The sequence below is a fragment of the Lacerta agilis genome, chromosome 8, assembly GCF_009819535.1.
Source record: "Lacerta agilis isolate rLacAgi1 chromosome 8, rLacAgi1.pri, whole genome shotgun sequence".
NCBI classification, from domain to species: Eukaryota; Metazoa; Chordata; class Lepidosauria; order Squamata; family Lacertidae; genus Lacerta; species Lacerta agilis.
Window position 1 is genome coordinate 33,367,846 of NC_046319.1, and position 19,036 is coordinate 33,386,881.

The following is a 19,036-nucleotide window of genomic DNA, read 5'->3' on the forward strand; positions in this document are numbered from 1 at the left end:
CCATCTTCCCGCAGCCAGGGAAACGCTCAATTCCTCCGACAGGGCCGTGAAGGCCCACATCAAGGTCAAACAGTCGCCTGTATCGTCTGATGAGACCAGCAGGAAGTCAACGAGATAATGGGTGACCCCCCATAAGGCCAGTGTAAAAGTGGAGGGCCCAATCAAGGAATGTGCTGAAGCACTCAAAGGCTGCCCAAGCAACCGAGCAGCCCATAGGCATTGCCTTGTCAAAATAATATGGCCCATCAAAGCGGAACCCCAGGAGCCAGAAGTCCTGGGGATGAATGGGCAACAGCCGAAATGCTGACTCAATGTCGCATTTGGCTAACAAAGCCCCCGGGCCAAATCTCCTGATTAATTTTATGGCGTAATCTAAATCGGACGAAGCAGCACTTGCTTCAGAGTAAGTATTACAAGTTAACTTCCTTCAGGCAGACAGCATCTGCATAGGCAAGCGGTATATTTGGGCAACGATATCCATCTGGATCCCTAAATACGTTAAAAGGGAAATAATATGGCCCTCCGACTAATCCGCTGCCACAAGGACGCCCAGCTCCTCAGTGAGGGAATATTTGACATTTGATAAGCTTAATCACCTGAATCCAGGGACTCCTATGTCATGAAATAAAATGCGGGATAGCCTCTGAGTTGCAATTAATTATGTATCATACAGAAATCACATGGGGCTTCCTTAGGGACAATCCCCCATGGGGATAACTGCAAGTCAGGAATAAAGGGGGAATCAAAAGGAGTCCCGCCATAAGTCTCAATGCAAACTCCTACCATCACCCTTTTTACTGGCTACCACAGGTAGCACTCTAACCGACTTTTGAATTGCTGTATTCCGGGCCACCAGCTGGCTGTGGGCCCCCTTCACCACCACAAGATGGGAGGGTGTCTGCCTATACCACAAGCAGCACAAAAAAAGTGCATCCATTTGCAGGAGGATGGAATTAACGATCAAGAATGGACAAGCAGGGAGGGAGCCTGAGAGTCGTATTGGGCAAACTACCATGAAATGCAACAGTTGGTTCACCATCCCATTAGAACCACGCTAGAGCCTGCTTAGCACTGCAAGCTTGCAAGCATTTTTTTTCTTTTTCTTTTTGCTGCATCACCAAGAGGTGCTCCCATCCTGGCAAACCGCCCCCTGGACACCTCGAGGTACCTGTGAGAGGCCGTTGATGAAGAAGAATCATCGCCTTGACTCCTTATGGTCTACTTTTGGAACATCTCTTGTGGCAACGCTTTCCGCCTGAAGACGTTCTTGCTGGAACTGACAGGCTGACCTCCACAGAGGACTCAGGCGCAGGATCCTGCCGCAAAGCACCTGGGAGAGGCTGAGGAAAGGAATAGGTGAGATACCAACCCCAGAAGAAAGCCTGTGTAAGAACTGAGAATACCTCCTGGAACGGGAAGGGGCCTTTTGCTGACCCCTGCTGCTAGCTGCCCGCTGAGCTGATGCTCCCACCACTCGTACTGGGGCCTGTGGAAAGAAAGGAACTGGACTCCGTGAAAATTGGGAATCAGCAATTAAAAACCCCCGATTCCGGGAGCTCCTCCCCTTCCTCGCTGGATGCCGACGTAGCAGGAGATGAAGCCCCAATTGGGGGTGGTGGCCCTGCTTGTGCACTGGTTTGACGGGCGGAGCGTTGAAGGGGACCATCCAACCCGGATGCAAAGCAGGCCAACACTTCTGGATCACCATCCAAACTTGCATGAAGGATTTAAATACGGCCCCCAGCACAACTAGGATTGGGCGAACGAAGTGACTGGGATGGCTCCTTAATAGCCCTCTTTGCTGGGATAGAGGAAACAGGATGCGCAGAAGCCTTCTTTGGAGCCATTCTAGCTGCATACAGATAAAAGGAATCAGGCAAAACTATCACAGACCAAGCTGCTGAACCATTAAACCCCTGGCAATCAGATCCTGTGTGAAATTGCCTTGTATATTCAAATTTATTTATGGAACAATAAGCCTCTCCCCCAACCACTAAGGCTGTGGTGGTTAAACAGCCCAGTTGATTGCTGTATTCCACTGGACCACTAGGCCTATTAAGGCAAAGCCCTTTTCCAGTGAAATAACAGACGAGAGGTGACCTGCCGCCTGTCTAGGTACCCCTGCATGCCCTTCTTAGAGAGAGGCACCCCCTCGGAACCCATAGTTCTTTCTTTTGGGGGGTGGGGTATCAATAATATCACAAATGGGCTTCCCTCAGGCAGGGGATATAGAAACATGAATAAGCTGCACCAACAGGGTAAAGAACAATTTCTACCCGTGGGCTGAGGGGCTGCTGAATGAAAGACAGCAACATTGCAGCTGACATTAAGGGTTGGAGGTAATATGACAGCACACAGAGTGTGACAGTGACTGGGAGATTGGGGGGAGCAGGGCTCACTCAATCTCACTGTAAACATGTGGTACAGTGACAATAAGTATGTCTATTTCTATTCCACCTACCCCATAATAGAATAGCCCCAGTAAGGAATACCAAGAAAAAATAGACATCTAAAATCGTGAGCGTCACTATCAGGGCAAAACATAACTGAAGGCAATAAACTTGCTCAGAAACAGGATAGCTCAAGAGCATACACAGAATGCTCATAGACATATGAGGCACAGAGTCACTGGCTCCACTCTGTCTGCCTCAGCAATGCATTAGCAACAAGCTACTGAGCCTGCAAACAGATACATTTCTATAGAGGAAATGAGTCACATGTCACAGAGACTCAGCCACATCTGCTAACAGTGGAAGGCTTAGGCTTGATGCAGGCCGAGTAGGCCTCACTGATTCCACTCTAAGGATCTTTGTCATAATGAGGCCCACACAAAATAAAAAGGAAGCAGCCCAAAACAGTGGTAACATCAAAACGCTAGGAAAGCACCCTTGCAATAGCAACAGCTGCAGTATTAAAAGAACCTCACCACAATGTTCCTGCCCAAGGCTAGATAAAATACAGCCAACAGCGCTGCACACCCCCAAATAAAGGCAGCCATCAGGGATACTAATGAAAGTGATTCCAGCCAAATAGGAATAGCCCTGACCAAACCCCACCATTATAAAATGTGGGAAAGGGGGGAAAACATTTTGTGTGAAGGAAAGTCCCAAATGGGGGCTATCACTATTGGGAAGGATTACGCATGGGCAGCACTCCCAGGGACAGGGAGAATCTTCCAAAGGTGCAGGGGTAAGGGCCCAAACAGGCTCCTAGTGTGGCAAAGCCCCTGCCAGGGGTGGGGTGGGAAATCAAACAGGAAAAAAGGGGGAATTAAAGTAATTAAGGGATTGGGGAGGAGTGGAAGGAAGGGGAAATGAAGAAATTTAACCAGACAATGAGAAGATCACTCCACTGTCCTCCAGGTGGTCCAAGTGTTCTAGGAGATCCGTTGCACACCGCAAAAGTGAAACCAAAGTTTCACAAACTTAGGTTATAAAGGCAAGAACTGTCAATCAACCAACTAGCAACATGCTAAACTCCCCAGCAACTTGCCTTAACCAATCCTAGCTGTGGCCAGCCCAAAACCCCCTCCCATTAACTTGGAGCTGCTCCTTTAACCCTTCTGCAACCCGTGCTCTCTTCGATGGGAGAACACGCTTTGCTTAAGCCCTGACATATAAAAAGATGAGAAACCTGCACAGATGATTCATGGTTGTTCTGGGGGTGGGGTGGACAGACCATTTTAATGTTCCTTCCTTGGCAATCAAAGTAGACTACTTTGATGCTTAGGGAGAAAATAATAGTTTTCATTTCTGTTTAAAAATAGCATGTTCTTGGTCTAAGACAAGATGGTAAGCATGTAAAAACGATTCCGTATTTAAGCATCATTTTAAACGTATGGAAATCATGCCTGCAGGCTATTTAAAGACTGGGGTAAAAAAGAAAGGAAAGCTACTTGGTGCTGATAATGAAAAATGATATGCTTCACTCTGCTTTAGAAACTTAACAGCTCCTCAAAGGACTTTATTTCAATAGATAAGTGCCCATTTCTGATTCTGACTGAAAAAAATAGCACTGCAGGGTCTCGGAAAGAAAGAAAGAAAAATACATGAGGAGGTTCCATTTTTAAGTTGTTGGATAAATCTCTGTATTCCAGTGAAACTTTGGCCAAGCCCCAGGCTTCAGCTTCACTCTCTAGTGGGGGGGGGGGGGTTGAATCTAATCCCTGCTGGTGGAAGGACCGTAGCTCAGTGGCAGAGCATCCACATTGCTTGCGGAAGCTCCCAGGTTCAATCTGCAGCATCTCTAGGTAGGATTGGGGACAGAGGAAACCTCGTTCCTGAAACCCTGAACAGCCACAGCCAGTCAGGGTAGAAATCACTGAACTAGATGCACCAACGGCCTAGTTTGATATATAGGTGCCTCCCTCTGTTCCTAAGAAATTGTCCTTTGAGGAAGGGTGGCTGTGGCTCAGTGATAGAGTATCAGCACCACATGCAGAAGTTCCCAGGTTCGATTCCTGGCACCTCCAAGTAGGGCAGGTAATGTTCCCTTATCTGAAACCCTGAAGAGCAGCTGCTGTTGACAATGTTGAGCCAGATGGAACAATGGTCTGCCTTGGTATATAATAGCTTCCTATGTTCGTCTTTCAGGCTTTTATTCAGAACCATAAGGACTATAAACTTACTTTATGTTTAGGTGTACTGCTGCAACTCAATGATAGAGCATGCATTTTGCATGCAAGAGGACTTGGGTTCAATCCTCAACATCTCTAGGTAGGGTTAGGGATCTCCCCTTCCTGAAAACTGGGAGATCCATTCCTAATCAGTGCTGACAACACTGAGCTAGACGGAGTCTAACTTGGTATGAGGCAGTTTCCTATTTCCAGTAGTGGGGCTTAAAGGAGTGGAGCAGTCTGCAAACCCATCACTCACACCAGCCAGAGCAGAAGGGGAATGCCCTCCATAAGCTACAATCGGGGCTCCCTCACAGGGGGTACTCAATGGTACACAGTACCAGCACCTCTTTTTGTTGTTGTTAAAAAGTGTGGCACCTACTGTAGCAACTTCATGGTGAGAACTGGCACCTCTTTTTCTACCCTTGCTACAATCAATCCCTCTTAATGGTTAACTCTGAGAATTATAGCTCTGTGAAGGGAAATAGAGGTTTACTAACAACTCTCAGCTCCCTAAACAAACTAAAGCCCCCAGAATCTTTTGATGGAAGCCATGACTGTTAAAAGTTCTTTCATTCCACTTTAAATGCATGGTGTGAATGTAACCTATTTCTCACAATGCATGGGACCATTATTAACTCAACTGTTGATTGTTTTGAACAGTGATTCCATTTTTTGCCAGTCTCCTAAAAAAAAACCCACTAAGTTGCAATGGCAAGGAGACAGAGTCATGACATGCCAACAAAGCTCACACACAAAATAGTTCTCTCCTACTTGACAGATTAACAAACCTTAGGTTATAAACAAGCTGGCCTGGTGCCTTTTCCATCTCGCTAATAGTAATACCTCTCAGGAGCATCGTTAACAATTATAACAATGTGGGTTTGGAGACGAGATCAGGTCAACACTAATGAAAATGAACGCAACCCTTCCTGACTGTGGTGTGGCGAGAGCTAATTAATCCTATTCTTAGAACCCTGCATTAGGGAGAACAATGAGGTGCATTATAGCGGAAAGATCCCTCAAACAGCCAAGGGGATTTATCATCGCAGGCAGCCCACCTGGCAAAACCTGACTCATCCATCAACGTCCATGTATTTTTTCCAAATTTATCTGTCTAAACATATGCTCCCCTCTCTACTTACTGTCATGTAAATAAGGGTCAGTTGGGTTACCACTGTGGTTGCATCATAGCTTGGCTATGGACCAGTGGGTAGCCAAAGCAAATCACTTAATCTTGGAACACCATTTTATTTTCCATGATATTGAAAATAATCTAGGGATGGGGTTGAAGAATATATCAAATCTGAAACTCATGAGTCCCTTTGGAACTTTCTTAGCTTCTTTTCAATCTTCTCAGACTGAGCCCCAGACCAGAAGAGGAACCTCTAATTATTTAACAGCTTTATTAGTAGTTTTAGTGTTTGTTTTTTTTAAAAAAAATAAAATCTCCCCCCACAAAAACGGAATGAATCTCTCCACCTGCATATCACAAATTTGGACCCCAAATGCATCCACCCTCTTTCTTATTTCATCCACCTGTTTCCCTCTAGGATTTAATCAGAGTTAAATATATTCCTAGGGACACCCTCTTAAAGAGGGGCCACACCACAGTCTCTTTCAAGGCGATGGGCATATCTTCCTTCCATGATAAGGCACCACACACTGCATGGACCAACCCAGTCAATCCCCTTCTACTAGATTTTATCACCCATGTTGGGCAGGGATCAAGAGGGCATATCGTTGACCTCACCACCAAAAGTGTCCTATCCATATCCTTGGGCTATAACAACTCAAACTGATCCCACAAGGTGTAATTCACAGATGCTCCAGGGACCTCCAGTTGTGAACCAATTGTGGCATTGAGTTCATCACAAAATCGGGTGACATCAGGACCAAGCCTGGCAGGAGCTGAACTCTTGCGCCATCCCTCATAGCCAAAATAATGTGTATCTCATTATTATTTTTAATCCTTCCTTTTATACTGGGACCTCCTCTGTTCTTCTATGTATTTGCTATCTCAATATTTCTTATGCTTAATTATCTAATTTTTAATTTTTAGTTTAGTTGAAGCATCTTCAATTTACCCCAAGGATTTTATTACTGTTTTAATGTGCATTTTTATTTCTTTGCAGCTATTGCTTTTTAAAAAGATTGTTTTATGCTATGATCACTGGAATTATTATTATTATTCTGCTTTTCAGGTTGCTAACCACTTCTGGAGGTTCTTTATCAGTAGAGTGTGGTAAAAGAAAAGAAAAAGTGAATCTCTAACCTTTTGCAATAAAATAAAATAACTTTTACTGATATAGGGGATCTAATAACTTGCTCTTTCTCTACACTACATTTTCATCACATATAGAAAACATTTGCTCTAAAAATATTTATGCATGTCCACAAAGGGAGTCACTGAATTAGACTCAAAGGGCCACATCGATCCGACTAAGTTCTGCTCAAAGTAGACCTATTGACAATAATAACATTGCATTAGCCATGTCCATTAGATTCCATAGGTCTCCTCTGAGTAGAACTGACATTCGATACAACTCAAAAATTGATTTCTGCACAGCTTGTTCCAGGTCTTGCCAACTTTACCCACTGTATGGAGAGTACCTTCAAGAAACACAGATTCCCAGCAAAAATTCCAATATTCCATAATTCTTGCCCCCACCCATTGACAATAGTATTATGTGCAAGCAGAGATGTAGGTAATCCCGTATCAGCTCCCCATGAAATTCCACTAGCCTTATTGAAACCCTATTTGTTCTGCTTAGAATTGTTTGGATGTTATTCCCAAGCACAGTTCTTCCCAGTTTTGCTGTGGAAGAAAATTGGTGGCAACTCTAGAATCTGCTTTCGGAAAATGCTGGTGAAAGCTGGTCCTTAAAGTATATTGAACTCATTAAGTTGGGTAAGAATCAAATGCAGATCCCACTTACATTATGATATCCTTATGCAGCCTTTTAGTGGCAGGTGAGACGGGGGTTCCCTTTGTAGTTTTCCTTTCTGTATTTTCCTGAATATAACACACTGGCTTTTCATGTAAATATGTATTTACTGGTATTTATATTTTATGGCACCTATCTCAATCCATTTCTCCAAGGAGCTCAAGGAGATGTACACCCACATTTAATCTCTGCAACAACCCTGTGAGATAGGCTAACCTAAGAGACATGGCCAAGGTCACCCAGTAAGCTTCATAGGCAAGTGGGGATTTGAACCCTAGTCTCCTAGGTTCTAGTCCAGCACTCTAACCACCACATGCTACTTATTCCTTGCACTTCCTTCTTCCCTAAAACACTTGGCATTTCAAAAGGATTGCATATATATTCCTGCATTAGTTCTCATTAGCATAGCACTGAGATGCATCAGATCTCTTATTCAGACATTATTGTGGTGAAGAAGTAAAAGTTGTGGGACTAGATTTATAGTGAGTAATTATAAATGGGGGGCCCTCAAAAATTCAGGCCCCCACTTAAAAAAAATATCCAAAAATAAATAAGTCTCAGGGCTCATTTTGAGACAAGCTAAACCCAATGACTGGGCCGATATTGGAAATGACTGACAATGACCTTTGGAAACTGACCTCCTCCTGCCACCTTCACAAACAATACAAGTGCAGCTGGTGGAAATGTATTGGGAACAGCAAAGGAGGGAGGAAAAATAAAAGGAAAATTTGGGGGAGGGAGTCAGCTTTTATATTTGTATTGAAGTTGGTCACCATTTGTTAAAAATTATGGAAAATCAATAAAAAAATAACTGGGGATGATTGGGGAAATGCTCAGAAATGCCACTTCCTGCTAGGGATGTTTCAAAAAGGGTAATTTCCCATGATCTACAGGAAATGACATTACTAAGTATGCTCAGGGGTGCCATTTTTACCACAGCAGCTGTGATGGAGGGCAGAACAATCCAAGCTATTGAGATGACCCTTGGTCCCCTTCCTGTTTCTCAGCCTGCAGCATGTGTGAGAGTGAGTGACTTCGCATACCTGTAATTACTTGGTTTTTAATTACTGAGTTTTGCAGGCGTTCGTTTTGAATATTCACACACACACAAAACTCCCTCTAATGTGTTTCCGAATATTTAAAGGGAATGCTTGCAAAAAATCCAATAGTCTTTGAGCTGAACCTGCAGGTGACCCTACGTCCCTAACTGGGACCCTTGGAAAGTGGCAAAATAATCATCTGTAAACCTTTTGAAACTCCCACTTGAACTGGGAGAGGGGAAGGGGAGTTGAGTGTTGATTCATAAGGGCAGTTTAAAAGGCATCACGTCAATTTATCTTTGTCAGGAGTTCAAGCTGACAAAAAAGTTACCTTAAAATAATTTACACTATCCATCATAAAAAGGCTCATCAAAAAGGAAGATACAGATTTAGCACTGAACCATAAACTCCCAAGGACTTTTGGACAATGAAGAATGAGCAGCCAAACTGCTATTTGGAGGGCTATGTTCTCGCGAGACTTTAAAGCTGGGGAATCCTTTTCAGCCTGAAGGCCACATGCAGATGTTAGTGGTGGGTGGGGCGATTGGCAAAAGTGGGAGGAGAAATAGATGTGACTCTTACATTCACTCAGCAGGCTAAATCTACAGCTTCCTTTGTCCAATAGGCTACATTGTCCAGTAGACTACACCTACAGCCATTTTACTCCAGTAGGCTACATTTACAGTGATCTTTGTCCAGTGGTCCATCTAGTCCAACATCCTATTCTCATAGTGGCCAACCAATGCCCCCAATGGGAAGCTTGCAAGCGGGAAATGCTTGGAACAAGTGTTGCTGCACTCAACTGGTATTCTGAGGCATGCTGCCTCTGATAGTTAGTGACCATCCAGCTTCCTATGGAAAGCCCACAACCAGGACATGAGGGGTTGTGTCTAATTCATGCTAGGGGTCACGTCTAATTCACAGATTTCAGATTATAAAATATTGAAGCAGTAAACCTTTTGACCCTCTCCAACTCAGGCCATGTTCTCCCCCCTGAATGCCGGGTGGGGCAAATCCACCCATGGGAGAAACCAAAGGAGTAAGCTATCATCTGTCCCTTCCCCCCTCCATTGCTAGCGTTTCTGGTCTAACATGCTGAATTGGATTAACAACAGGATTTTGAATGCTACTTCAGCTGCCAGGGTGCTGACCGTGAGAGAGTCCAATATTTCACTCCAAATCCCAGTTGACGGATGGTTTGTTCCTCATCTTTTCTTTTTTCTTTTTTTAAAAAAGAAAGATCTTTTATAGCATCTGTTCAACACATCTACAAAACCTTAGCACTTTTCAATCCTGGAGGGTTAATCCATCCTGCTGCTTGCTGAATGCAAAAATAATAAAATAAAATAAAAATAGGGAGAAGAGGAGGAAGGAAAACGACATATCATCTGAAGCTGGGCAGCTTCACAGGCTGACATGGACTTCAGAGTTTCTTTAATGAGAACGAGGAGATGACACGACCAATATATTAATGACACAATAAGTTACTCACTAGCTTGCCTGACTCGCAAACCGGTCTCTCGAGATCCAAGCCGAGAAGCATTCCCTTTGAAGAGGTAAGGCCAAGTTAACACACTGGTGTGGCAATGAATATTTCATAGCTCATAAGAGTTACCTCCCTTTCTCTCCCTGCAGATACGAACTGACATAGAAAGCAAGAGGCAAAGCACAGAGAGAATCTGAAGGTTTCTTGCACTCGTGTGTATTTCATTTCTTCCTTTAAAAAGAAATCAAGAAGTTAATTGATCTCCGTCTGTAATAAGTAACAGATTCTGCATGGAGAATTTAAGAGAAAGAGATGTAAATGTATAAAAAAAAAACTGAAGGGTTTTTTGAAGCTCCTAAGGCCCCATGTGCACTATAGATTCAAAGCAGTATCATGTCCTTTCAAACGGTCATGACTTCCCCCAAAGAATCCTGGGATCTGTAGTCTGCTAAAGGTGCCAAGAGTTGCTAGAAGACCCCTGTTGGTGGTTAAACTGCTCTGGGAAAGTGTAGCTCTGTGAGGTCCATCTAGCTCAGTATTCTCCTCACTTACTGGCAGCGCTACTCTGGGATTTCAGGCCAGGGTCTCTCCCAGACATACCTAGAGATGCCAGATATTTAACCTTAAGCCTTCTGTATGCCAGGCAGATGGTCTACTGCTGAATTGTGGCCCTGGATTAAAAAGCCAGTGTGGTATAGTTGTTACTGTGTCAGACTAGGACCTGGGAGACCAGGGTTCAAATCCCCACTTGGCCATGAAGCTCACTGTGTGACCCTGGACCAGTCACTGCCTCTCAGCCTAACTTTACCTCACAGGGTTGTTGTGATGATAAGATGGGGATGAGATGTGTGTACACCACCTTGAGTTCCTTGGAGAAAAATGGGAATGAATGAATGAATGAATAAATGAATGAATGAAATGTTCTTAAATTTTGCTGGAAGAAAAGAAAAGCCTGCTTCTTCATGAAAATTCTCCTGGGGCAGCCCCATTGAAGTGACCAAAAGATAACACAGAAGACAGTCCTGTTGACTTACCCTCAAGGAAAACTCAACCTGAGATTTTCAAGTGAATCTTTTTTGGGGGCAGACTTTGCAGCAATAATTAACATGTGAGTAAGGCATGCTTCATTTGCCATTAATTTTCTCCCCATATTGGGAGAAGAGTCGGAGAATGTGCCTCATCTCTCCTACCATCCTCAACTCTGCTTTTGTCACACTCTGTAAAAATAAGTTAACCAGAAATATTATTTTTGTCTAAGCCTAAATTTCAAAGCATCTCTTGTCATCTGGCGGGCGGCTTCACATATTGTCTCTTTGGAGACATCTGTGCAGCAGAACAACATGGAGCAACTAAATCCAGAAGCTGGCCTGGGGATGGGTAGGCGAGGCCTTTCGTCTGCGCCATCAGGGAAAGCTTCCTAACAGAGAGAAAATTATTAGATGCTGGAATTGCCTCCTGGGGGGAATTGTCCTCTCTGGCAGGGGGAGAGAAAACATACTGTAAAAAACATTTTTAAAAGATGAAAATAAGGTAAATGGATACTGAACATACAGAAAACAGTATATAGGGTATAAATGGCTACCTGTTGACTGCAAACCTTGCTGTCCAATGACTTTCCTTCTGTGATGTCACAGAATGTTCACAATTAGCCTAAGACCAGAGAAGTTTAGCTACTCAGTATTAACCATCATCATAACTGTTGTGAAGAAAGAAGAGATTTGGATGGGCTGGGAAGACAGCTGCACCCAAAGCAGATCTCTCTCTTTTTTAGAATTTTGATTTTATTATGCATTGCAAATGTTTTATTTATTTGCCCCCCCCCCCGGATATTATATTGATTTTACGTAAGGCACCTTATGTACTCTTTCTAAAAGGGCCTGATATACCGGGTAAATCTACCAAATAACAACAATTAATAGCCTAAAGGCATGAAATATGAGGCCTGTTGGTAAAAAGGCTTTTTAGGACATGCCTTTCGAAGGGAAGGAAACTCCAGGGAACAACAGGCACATCATCACTGATTGGCTGGGAAGGGTGTCCCATGAAAGTCCTCTCTTGCCTGCTATCAATACCATAATCACAAGCAGCAAAGAGTTCCAACTTCCTGCTGATTGCTTCCTTGTATATCCTTCAACAAAATGGAGTCCTCCTCTTCAGGGTTCCAACCAGCCAGCCCTGTCTTTTTCTGTGATGCTCCAATCCATCCTCCTGCTCCACTTTTACATTTCATTTCTCTTACGTATAAGTCAGTCCATGACTACTGGGTATGCTCAGTCCTCACTGAGTTGATTTTGGGGTTCCTTCTTTATCTAAAGATTTTCTTTTCTTCTGCAAACCTTGTCAACTTATGCATGGATGGCACCAGGCCCTTGGAGAGCTTGTATGAGGCCTAGGATAAGTGTTTTGTTAGATTAAAGTTATAAAGACAAACAAAAAAGCTGTATGCCCTGGGTGGGGCCCTCCAACCAGCTTAGCCTCTGAGGTTCATGGTAAGTGTACCAAGCCGCCCTCCCCACATCCTGCATGGACTTGGATGACACCATTCTGGCTGCATGAGGATCCACCAGTTTGGCTACATAAAGGATACACCCTCAGAGAACTGCACACTTATAAACTGGTGTCAAGAACTCTAGTCTCAGGGTTTTGGTGTCTGGATCCAACACCTCAAGGTGCAGAGAATCTGCTGGGCTATCCCATTCCTCTTCTAAGGAGACCTCGGGCTCCAGATGCGGGCAGGGCTGAATACTGACATGCAGTGGACAGACTGAATTTCCAAGGAATCCCACACCTGCCCTCCCCAGCTGCTTAGGAACATGGGAAGCATCCCTAGTTTCCAGTTTCAATGGAACAGACTCCCACAAGAGGTGGTGGACTCTCCTTCCTTGGGAGTTTTTAAAGTAAGGTTGCCATATTTCAGAAAGTGAAAAAAGCACTGCAGACATGGGTTGCCATACGTCCAGATTTTCCCGGACATTTTGCCAATTTATGCCTGGCAATTCTAAAGATTGAATCTTAAGACAGGGATGGGGAAGCTTTTTCAGCTTGTGGATCCCATTTCCTCATTGGGAAACTCCCAGGGGCCACATGCCAGTAGATGAAGCATTCCAGCTATGGAAGAGACAGGTGTTTCTAAACACACAAACACGCACATATTTATCCAGGCAAGAATCACAGTTCACAAGATAGACAAAATATTTTTTAGAGGGGCTTGGAGTAGGGCTGGTGATGAACACAGTGCGAGTTGGGGAGCATACTGAGGGCCAGGCGGAGAGGTCTAAAGAGCTGCATTCTGGCCCCAGCATTGGGGTCCCCCACCCTTATCTATACAGGCTGGCCCCAGTTTTCCAAGTTCCAGACAAGATGTTTCTCAGCTATATCTGGAGATTCAGGGAACTGCACCAGGGACCATCTGTATGCAACACATATACTTCACCATTAAGCTGCACCTCTTCTCCGCTCCACCCCCCTGGCCCCACCAAGACAGTCCAGTATTTTCAAGTTCAAAGTTGGCAACCCACATTGTGATGGATGATCCTACACTGACACTGCAGAACGTTGGAGGCAGTGACCTAATTTGCTTGTGCATGTTCCAGCTGATTGTGCATGCCAATCACACCGTCTCATCACCCATAATTCACCTAGGTATTCATTTGCGTACATTACAGCCTGACCTGCATCCAAGTAGCCATAATGATGTGTACAGTTTATGTGCATATTTCTGCATAAGCAGGCGTGTGTTGCGGGGTGGGTGCGGGAAAGAGAAAACATCCTAGATAGCAATTTGGTTTCGATGAAGCTTTTGTACTTCTCTTTGTTTCATTCCCCTCCCCCCACCCCACGGCACTTTAAAGTTCCTTTTTGATTGACAGTTATTCAAGGGCTGCTTCTCAGGGCTATGCTTGGATTTTTGAACGCTAAAAAGAAAAAGAAAAAGATTACAAAGTCTACGGTATCTTGCAAGACCCCGTGTTGTCTGTCACATTTGCTTTCATTTTATTCAATCATGTACCTGTCACTTTTGCTGAAACATGACTCCCATTCTTTATGCGCTGTTTTTCCACTTCTTAAGCACCTCCATCATCTCTTGAAAATTAGCCTTCCTTAAAACACAAGCTGCTTCCAACCCCCCCCCCAACCCCCCGCCAAACCAGCTTTTATACACACACCAGCAATCAACAGCAGGAGCAAATTTTGCCACTGCTGCAACCAATTGTGTTTGGAAAGTATCAAAGCGAACCATCACACAAATTGCAGGTAGGGATGAAGTCAAAGGGAGCTCTTTAAGTGCTCCTGAGTGCCAAAGATCAGGTGCTCTCTTTGCACCAAGAGAAGTGGGTGTTAAGAAATCAGTTCTAGTATTGGGACCGTCGACTGATTGCAGGATGAAAACTCTGGTTAAAGGCCATTCAAACTCCATCCTTGAAATTTAACTTCTGCTGCTTTCTAATGAAAATGGGATACTGATAGAGGGCTGGAGCAAATATTTGGCCTTGGCCTTTCTTCTGTTGCTTCTGCTTCCTCCCTAACCACAGAATTTCTTTCCTTCTGGCCTGCCTCTTTGACTTTTATATTCAGCAGTCCAACCTCACACATTTCCTTCCTCCATTGTCTTGCTTAGAGTAGGCCCTAACTCAGGGGTGAGGAACCTCAGTGCCTTGAGAACCTCCCTAGGCTACATCCTGTCCTCAGGCCACAGTCCCTTTCTCATGCCAGAGTCTTCATAGGCCCTGTTCCATGCCCTCCTTGAGTCATTTTGCCTGGGTGGAATTTGCCCTTGAACTGGGATCATGCCGCTTACTTTCTCAGACGGCAAGATGTGTGTGCATGTGCAGATATGTGGAAGCCTTTGACTTTTGAGTGGCTCCCAGAAATGAGCCGCCTGGCTGCACTGCCTCCATGGTGGGGGCTGACCTTCACTCCACAACAAGCCTCCCACTTTCTCCCATACCAGTCATGGCCCCTGTTCTTGCATCTGTGGATGAGGGTGCTCCATCCACCCAAACCAGATGCGACTGAGTCATGCCTAGGGTGTGTGGTTTCACCTCACCAGCATTGCCTCGCCAATGTTAAAAGAGGACAGAAGAGGACACCAATTTGCATAAAATTTGCATGTGCTAATGAGTATGCAATAGATGCACATTTGGAAAAGATTACAGTCTAAATAAAAATGCAATGCATCTCATCCAATAACGGAGAAAGCTGTGACCTAGCCCTGTGTGTTCCTGCTGAGTCTGCCACTATGGGGATGGGAGGCCCCACCCTGCTCCTCATTTGTTTATGCATTGTGTGAAGAAAGGAACCACAGATTAGCCGCAACATAAATACAGACAGACCATTAGGGCTGAGTTTGTTCAATTGCATTAAATACTAACATAGCCCTGTTTCTGAACAATCTAAAAGAATTGTGCTTCTCCATTCCCTCAGCCCCCATTGGCAAGAATTGGTTCTTAGTAAACAACTCAGAAGAACCTCAGGCCTGGGGTTAAAATGCCTCTCCCACCCTGCCCCAAATTCTCAGTCTGGCCCTTGGGAACTCTTCCTAGGCCACACACCCCAACATCTTCATTATTTACTTATTAAATTTATATTCTGCCCTCTCCCCCACAAAGGTGCTCAGGGTGGCAACACAGTATTGAAACAATGCAGTAAAAATAAAATAACTTATCTAAATTATCTAAAAAAGTAGTTGGGGTAGTGCAAGTGCCGTTGTCTGGCTGGAACATATTCTCTGAGAGAGCCTCTTCCCTTCCTTGGTGAAGAATAGAGAAGAATGTGTGGATGTGTGCAGAAACTACCCTACTGTAGAAAGGTAAAAATTGCTGCCATTGCCCTCCTCACTTTTGCCTCTGACCTGGCCAACTGTTGGCATGTGGCCTCTGGAAAGTTATCCAAAAAAGAATGTGGCCTCCAGGCTCTTAGTTGCAACACTGCTTACTTATTTTTATTTTATTTTATGTTAATATTCATCAAGACCCATGAAGTTATTTGGGTACCTGCAGCACACACACACAAATTCCAAAAGTGCTTCTACCCAGTGGCGGAGCTTCATGCTCTGGCAGCGGGGGCGGGAAGCAGGCAGGGGTGGGGCTGGGGCGCGTTCTGGGGGCGGGGCGCGTCACCCGCAGGGGCGTGGCACGCATTCTGGGGCGGGGCACGCCGCCCGCAGGGGCATGACACGGGTTCTGGGGGTGGGGCGCGCAGCGCAGGGGGGGTCAGCCGAGATGGAACCCTACCGGGATCGCGCTGCCTGGGGCGCCCCACCCCCTATGCCCTGCCCTTCCCACGCCAGTGCTTCTACCCCTCCCTGACTATTAAAATGCAATAACATTACACAACCAACTACTGCCTTGCTCTTTCATGACACCCCAAATAAGCTGAAAATCCACACAGATTTTCATGCAGGTTATATGTATATATCAAACTGGCATGGAAATGGGGAGAACTGGAGACTGGAAAAGGAACAAACTAGGAGAGAGTTGACAGTTTTGTCTGACCCTAGCAGAATATCTGTGAGGGGGATACCAAACCCCCAACCACCTCCACTATCCCTACGGCCCTGAGACACTGAGAATATGAAGCAAACCCTAAAATACCTTCCATATTCCTCATTATGAATGGTAGGTGAAGTTTAAGAGGACCACGTATTTGCACTAATCAAGCCTCTTACACAGGGGCACGGAAAATAATCATTTGCTACCAAACTATCCTGAAATTTTATATCTGCATATATCTCAAGAGGTTCAAACTATGTACTTAGTAGTTTGAGCTCAACCATAATTATATCCTTATTATCTTCATAAGATTTACTTATCCCATTATCAACTCCCTCCTCCATTGGAGGTCAGCCGTGTATCCTTTTTATTGCCCATTTAATCCTTCTACCCACCAACTCCTTTCTGATTGATTCACTTATCATGCTTCTTAGCAGACGAACGCTTTTAACATTTAAAAATAACCACGTCCCTTGTCTCTTTATTCTGTCCAAAGCAACGTCTCCCCTCCTTTCTAGAGTTCAAGTTCTTTACTCACTGAGTTGGCAAAATAAAAATGGGTCGGCATTCTTTTTAAGTTTATTTGTTGTCCATGCATTGGTAACTCCCCCAGTTAGTGTGATGGCAGTGTGGTGCAGTGGTTAGAGTGTCAGCCATAGACCTTAGGAGACCAGGGTTCAAATCTCCACTCAGCCACAAAGCTCACTGGGTGACCTTGGGCCAGTCACTGCCTCTCAACCTAGCCAGCACCACAGGGTTGTTGTGCAGATTAAATTGGGGTGGGGGAGAACCATGTCTCCACCTTAAGCTCCTTAGAGAGATGAGGTGGGATATAAATGCAACAAATAAATAAATTGTTGCAACGCCTTCTATACAGGATACCCTTTGGGTTGGGCTAGAGGTGGCATCTGGAGCAGAATGCAGTGGCTAGGTTGCTTATAGGGACAAAGTGCCACCAGCACATGATACATTACTTTTGTGGGACTTGCTGTGGCTGGAATTTTACTAACATATAAACTCCATACATCTCAGAACCAGGTTATTTGAGATCCTGCCTTGGCGCGGCGCTGCCTCCTCGCTCTATCCCCCCTCCCCCTTCACTCCCCCCGCCCGCGTGACGTTGCTGCTGCTCCCCACTCGCTCCCCCCTCCATTCCCGACCCCCCCTCTCGCCGAGCTGAACCCCCCCTCCCCCGCTCGTTGCCGCCGCCATGGACCCGAGCAACTGGAGCAGCTTCATCTTCCAGCAGAGTCATACACAGAACCCTCTGCAGGTTGGGACCGAAATCCAGTCCAGATTTTTTGCTGCTCAGGGCTGCAGTCAAAGCCCCTTCCAGGTGAGCTCTGTCTGGGCACCAAATGGAGAGCGATGGACCCCCTTTGAAAATGATCCTGCCTTATCCCTTTATACCCAGTAGATTGTTGCAGTCTGTGGAGGATTTTCTCCTGCAAACCCCATAGATCTCAGCAGTGCTTTTCTTTTCTAGAAAAATAGGTGCCGATACTCACCATGAAGTTGTTACAGTAAGTGACACACCTTTTAACAACAACAACAACAAAAAGAGGGGCAGGTACTGCATACCCTTGAGTGCCCCCAGAAAAACAGCACTGGGTCCACGGTAACTTAGAGCAGGACAAGGTGGGAATTGTTGTCTCCTTGCATCCCCATGAACAGCACAATCTTATGCATGTCCACTCAGAAGGAAGCAGCGTTGAATTAAATGGAGCTTACTCCAAGGTTATATGATTGCAGCCTGCATGAGGTGAGGAGTGAATATTTACTTTCCAGAAGTTACAGCAAACAAGTCTCCATCCACTGGCAGTAAAATAAAGATTAAAAGGTTCCAGATGGCTTTAAACAGACAATTACTTGGTTTCATTGCAAAAGGATCGTGCAATCTTTGGATTAGCAAAGATGCAGGCTGTAAAATCTCCCTCTTGGAGAGATCCAGTTCACTTCCAGAATTTGCTGAGTTGAGAGCCAAGTCGCATGGCTCCTTCTCTGCTTGTTCCAGGAAGCAGGAAGAGAGAGAAAAAGACTGAAAAGGTTGGGAGCAGAGGCTGCCGAGAACCTGCTAAGCCATACCCACTCTGGTAACTTGAGCTCAGGGCTCAGGTTAACCCTTTCATGCACACAAGTGTTAGTAACTGTATGTTAGTTTTGGACTTGTTGATAGATCAGCTTTCAGTAAGGATTCTGTTATATCACTCAATGCATCACTATATTTCATGAGAAGTTCTAGGAACCAATGGAATTAGGCTAAACTCAAAACTGATGGTTAGGAAAGAACTCCTTATTCAGTGCCTTTTAAAAGATGGAGAGGGTATTGTCTGCACCTACTGTGCAGAAGAAGTGAAGGGTAGAAATGTCTGAACATGTACAAAAACATGAAAGCATAATCTGTCCATTTTCCTTATACACAGAGGTAGTTTGGTATAGTAAAGTGATTCATTGTG

The 19,036-nt window shown here is 44.8% G+C and overlaps 1 long non-coding RNA gene across 1 annotated transcript in view; it reads right to left on the reverse strand.

The window, feature by feature from the left end:
* The window catches only part of LOC117052181, a 41,393-nt gene extending 22,807 nt beyond the window's left edge, over positions 1-18,586 (reverse strand). The window contains exons 1-2 of the long non-coding RNA XR_004427223.1: positions 18,362-18,586; positions 4,207-4,210 (exon numbers count right to left, since the gene is read on the reverse strand). This is a non-coding gene — a long non-coding RNA (uncharacterized LOC117052181). The remainder of the gene's footprint in view (positions 1-4,206; positions 4,211-18,361) is intronic.
* Positions 18,587-19,036: the final 450 nt, after the last annotated feature.